Source organism: Colobus angolensis, unplaced genomic scaffold (genome assembly GCF_000951035.1).
Source record: "Colobus angolensis palliatus isolate OR3802 unplaced genomic scaffold, Cang.pa_1.0 Scaffold205, whole genome shotgun sequence".
Lineage (NCBI taxonomy): Eukaryota > Metazoa > Chordata > Mammalia > Primates > Cercopithecidae > Colobus > Colobus angolensis.
In genome coordinates this window covers 5184020-5189918 of record NW_012115211.1, presented here as the reverse complement: position 1 = coordinate 5189918, position 5899 = coordinate 5184020, and positions in this window count along the sequence as shown.

Sequence of the window (5899 nt, the reverse complement as noted above, 5' to 3'; positions counted from 1 at the left end):
AAATAAAGGCCGGGAGTGGTGGCTTACGCTTGTAATCACAGCACTTTGGGAGGCCGAGGTGGGCAGATCACCTGAGGTCAGGAATTTGAGACCAGCCTGGTCAACAGGGTGAAACCTCATCTCTACTAAAAATACAAAAAATTAGCCAGGTGTGGTGGTGCACGCCTGTAATCCCAGCTACTGGGGAGAAGAATCGCTTGAACCCGGGAGGCAGAGGTTACAGTGAGCTGAGATCGTGTCATTGCATTCCAGCTTGGGCAACAAGAGTGAAACTCCGTCTCAAAAAAGTAAATAAATAAAATAAAAAATAGAAAGTGTTAGTAAGGATGTGGAAAGATTGGAACACTGGTATATTGCTGGTGAAGTTATAAACTGGTGTAGTCACTGTGAAAAATAATTTTGTGGTTCCTCAAAAAAAATTAACGTAGAATTCCAACTATGACCCAGCAGTTCCACCAGGACATCCCTGGTCCAAATATTAAAAACCAGTACTAAAACAAATACATATACACACATGTTTATAGCAGCACTATTTACAGTAGCCAAAAGGTAGAAACAGCACACATGTTCACCAATGAACAGATGGATAAACAAAGGGTGGTATACACATGTAATGGAGTTTTATTTAGCCATAAAAGAAAGGAAGTATTGATATGTGCTACAAAGTGAATGAATCTCAAAACTAATGTTAAATGAAAGAAGCCAAACACAAAAGGTCATGTATTGTATGTTTTCATTTATGTGAAATATTCAGAATAGGGAAATCTACAGAGACAGATCACAGATCAGTGGCTGCCAGAGGGTGAGGGAAGCAGGGAATGGGGATCAATTATGAATGGCTATGGGGTTTTTCTTTTGTCGTGATGAAAATGTTCTCCAACTAGATAGAGGTGGTGGTTGTACAGCACTGTGAATGTATTAAATGCCACTGAATTGTTCATTTTAATATTTAACATACATATGTAATATAACATTGTGTTGTATGAATGTCTTTTGTTTGTTTTTTATTTTTTTTATGTAGAGACAGGGTCTCACTGTGTTGCCCAGGTTGGTCTTGAACTCCTGGCCTCAAGCAATTCTCCCACCTCAGCCTCCCAAAATGCTAGGATTATGAGTCACTGCACCTGGCCATATATTATAGAATGTCATTTCAATTTTTAAAAGGAGGGGTGAGAAAGAGGAGCAGTGAAGACAGAGAATGATCACTGGTTTGAAAAGATATCAGTCTTTTTTATTTCTCAGAGCCAAAGGCCAAAGATGGCTAAAGCCACCTGCCATTCCCTCTGGCCTGCCGAACCTAGACCATATCCCTAAGGTCATGTGATATGATCACTGTCCTGTAAGTCAAGATATGGGAAGGCTGGGGACACTGTTTTTCATGTCTCTTCCCTCACCTCCACTGAAGTCATTCCTAGTGCCAGGCCTGAGGAGGTCCTGCACAGTGTGCTCACCATGGAGCTAGCTCTGACATCTGTTGTGGCCAGCAGGGTCCTGGCAACTGGAGGAGATATGGCAGAGATCTTGAGAGCCCCAGAGGATTCTCTTTTGCCTTGATCCTCTGTGTGATGCTTGGCCTGGAGACTCTATGCCAGACAATGCAGCATCCCCAAGGAGGCTGTATGGGAGATGATGGCTTTTATCATCATAGTGGGAGTTCCTATGCTTAAAACTTTGAGTTACTATGTTAGGGGAGACAAAGAACTGGCCATTGGAGTCTCTGTCCTTTCAGAAGAAAGACATCATATTTTTGAAAGGTTTTGCCACATTGCAAGAGAATTTGGAGACCTTAAATCCACTATCCTAGATGTCAGACTCAAGAACAAACTATCAGAAATAGCAAATGTGAAAACCATGAATAAAGAGTTGGAAAGCTGTAACTCTCTACTTGATCTTAGAATAGATTATTACAGAGAAGCATGAAAAAGAACAGAAATCTACATGTTTACAAGAAGTTCAGCTGATGGCTGAGATTACAAGCAAGTCCCAGTCCTTAGAAGACTCAACTAAGCAAATCTAACAAGTGGCTACAAGCAAAACATTCTTCAAAATCCCTCAAAAGTATTAGTGCTTCAGGAGCACTAATAGAGACTTTGGAGGAAAATTCCAATCTTCAAAGATGCATGAAGCTGCTTTCACAAGAATCTCAAAAATGGAGTGAATAAACTAATTAAAGAGAAAAAAAAAATCTCAGAAAACTCTACAGTGGGCTGGGAGCGGTAGCTAAAGCCTATAATCCCAGCACTTTGGGAGGCTGAAGTGGGAGGATCACCTGAGCTCAGGAGTTTGAGACCAGGTTGGGCAACATGGTGAGATTTCAACTCTACACAAAACAGAAAAATTAGCCAGGTGTGGTGGTACGCACCTGTGGTCCCAGCTACCTGGGAGGCTGAGGTCGGGGAATCACTTAAGCCTGGTATATCAAAGCTGCAGTGAGCTGAAAGCATGCCACTGCACCCCAGCCTGGGCAGCAGAGTGAGAACTTGTCCCAAAAAAAAATTAAAATAAAAATTACAAAATTAATTTTTAAAAAATCTCTAGACTGCCTGTGGAGCAAGTTCTTAACAAAAAGAATCCTGTCAAGATCTAAGTGAACACTTGCTAATGATAAACAAATGGACTGCTGTTCTTGAGGAAGACAACATAGATCATGAGAACCTGGAATTGGATATATGAATGGCATCTAATGGTGATCTCTTACAAGATAATTCCAGAAGTGTTTCGAAGAAACTAATTCACGGGGTGGAGTATATATACTTATTTTTAAACTCTGCAAAACAAAATAAACAAAATGTACATGAAATTAACTAAAGAAACCAAAATAATCAATGCACTTAAAGATCATATGGACAGTCCCAAACCAAGAAAGCTTCACTGCAACCAGTAAACAGTCAGAAAAGGGGACACAAAAACTCCTGCAGAAACATCTATTTCTTTCTAAATCGCATTGAGAAAAAGAAATGTTTACTCCATGTCCAATCTATAGAGAAGTTACCCTGTAAAAATAAAAAAGAATCTTTCCAATGCAGAAGAAAACATTAGAATGCATCTGAAGAGTTACATACCTATAAAATTCAAGCCAATATTATTTCAGAAAAATTTGGAAAAATAGCTATTATGAAAGCCTTCTTATTTCCCAAGAAAGAAAAGTTCACGATTTGGGGATGAGAGCTCTGTTAGCTGAGAAGCCACAATAACATAAGAAAAGAAACTAGCTACATCACAAAGAAATTGATTGAGGCCGGGTGTGGCGGCTCACGTCTGTAATCCCAGCACTTTGGGAGGCTGAGGCAGGTGGATCACCTGAGGTCAGGAGTTCAAGACCAGCCTAGCCAATGTGGCAAAACCCCGTCTCTACTAAAAATACAAAAAATTAGCTGGGCGTGGTAGCTCGTGCCTGTAATCCCAGCTACTGGAGAGGTTGAGGCACAAGAATCCTTGAACCCGGGAGGCAGGGGTTGAAATGAGCCAAGATCATGCCACAGCACTCCAGCCTAAGCAACAGAGGAAGACTCTGTCTCAAAAAAATAATTAAAAAAAAATTACAGAAAGAAATTGATTGAGCAAGAATGCAAAGGTGTGGAAAAGTATCCTTCCGTCCTTGAAATTCCCAGTGAGGCATTTGGCAGAGGCCCAAGGGCACACTACACACTACTTGCCATGGCCAGATCCCTGGTAAAGGACAGCATCAGGCTGTGATGTCACCCCTTGGGGCCCCTCAACAAGCAGGTTCTCAGCTTGTCATGGTGCTCCTTGTACCGGCAGCAGCTCAACCGCTGCTCTTGTTTCGACCGCCTTACGTGCTAGGGGAGCAGCCGGGCTCTGATCTTCATGAGGTTCCAGAGAGAAGTTCCTCGGATAAGGACAACCAGTGCTTCCCTCTCTTCTGATAGCAAGGACAAAGATCCCCCAAAGTTCCCTCTACAAAGGGTCATCTCTGGCCTGGCACTAGTATCCCATGGCAACCAGCAACACCTCAGCAGCGGCTGCTAGCTTCCGTCTTGTGTCCACACCACCTGGAAACAGAAGTGGTTCCCCATCCAAGTTGATCCACCTTCCACTGTGTCCACTTTGAAGATCCAGGACAACTGCAAGATGTTTTTGGTCTCTCTCTGCAAAAATATGTATTTATTGTGTCTTTTTAGTATTATTCTATTAAGAGATTATACAATGGCTCAATTAGAAACATGATAGGCTATAATTGTTAGTATAATATGTTAGAACTGTAGAGTATAAAATATGAATCTTATAAGTGAACTGCTTCCATTTTATTTAATTTGGAGGTAGTGTACTGAGTGTAAAATATAGTAATCTGGAAGCACAGTAGATTGGGTCTTGCTATTTAACATGTCACCTGGAACATCAACTGTAATAGGAGTTTCCCATGAGAACTTTCTCCAGTGGCAACATTTGAAACTCAAGGTTGATTTCTGTATAACAAGTGCTCAATACCTGCTGGTTGTAAGATTAATATTTTTACCATTATAAAATTTGGTCAATAAAAAAAGCAGAAAGCTTTTTTTAAAGGTACATGGAGCAAAGCAGAATTCTAGCAAACCTGTTGCCCAGAGTAAACATGAGTGAGCAGTAAGTCTTAGCTGGTGTGAGCTCCTGGGATTTAGGCAGGGGCAGTGTTTGTCTCCACTGCCTAACCTAGGGAAAGCCAACAGCTGAAAATGCTGAATATCAAAGTGGAAGGAATTTTCAAAACTAACCTAGAGAAACAACAACATTTTAAAGTTTTAATAGAGATGATCCTCCCTCTTCTTGTCCTCTCCCAATGCTCATAGAGCCCAGATCCAACTCATCTGAGTCAGGAATAGGCACGAAGTCCTTCTTTCTTCAGTGATTCCACTTGCAATTCTAGAGCTTGGGGTGGGGGCTGGGGAAGATGAGATGCTCCATTTCCCCTTGCAGCGGCATTTGAGAGCCACTCAAATCCTGAGTGTCCTTGAGAAAGTCTTCTTTAGGAGATCTCAACTGAGAGAAATCCATTTTTTTCATCTAATCTTCTCTCCTGGATACTGCCCTTTCTCCCACTTTCCTCCTTACTCCTTGGTCAAGGAGCTTTAAATAACTAACATTCATGTTGAGGGTACCAGGCACTCTACTAAGATCCTTACTTGTGTTATCTCTACACCTTTCCTGCAGTCGTGAAGAAAATGCCATTAATAGCTCATTTCACAGTTAAAGAGACTGGGGCACAGGAGACTCAGTACGTAGTTAAGTGTTGGAGCTAGATTCAGATCCACAGACCCCATGCATGAGCACTTGCGCTGGGGATGAAATAACCACACCGCCTGCTCCACACGTTGCTCTTGTTTGAGCGAGCGTCCCACAGAGCTCTCAGAAACACCAGCTCACTTATCCTCTCCAGAGCTCTGAAGCGGAAACCAAGCCCAAAGTTGTTCGGTTCTCCCACTCAGGGCCTCAGCTAGAGGGATGCAATGGGATGCTGGTTCTGGCACCTCATTCTACAGTTCACGTCCCCTTCCCCTAGCCACATGGCTGCCTGTTTCAGGAGGATCCCAGCCTTCAATTCTTGTGAACGCAAATCCAGGGCCTCCTGGAGCAGCCATGAGGCTGTTCTCCTCTACCTGGGAAGGACAGACATTCCTGGCAAGGGACCCTCAGAGTGAGGCTGAACCATCCAAGCCTCTGTGTTCACTCCCAAGAGGGAGGGATTCTGGAGGGAGGGAAACGAGCTTCACATGAAGTTCTCCAACTCTCTTTTTTCTGTGATCTTAAATACTGATAGACATGCCAGGCCTAATTCTAATAGTTAAAGAAGGGAAGGGGGAAGAAATGAGAAAGGAGCAGGAAGGGAAAGGAAAAGGAGGAAAGGAAAGGGAAAGGCAGGGAATAAAAGAGAATAATCTAAATTATTTATTTATTTATTTTT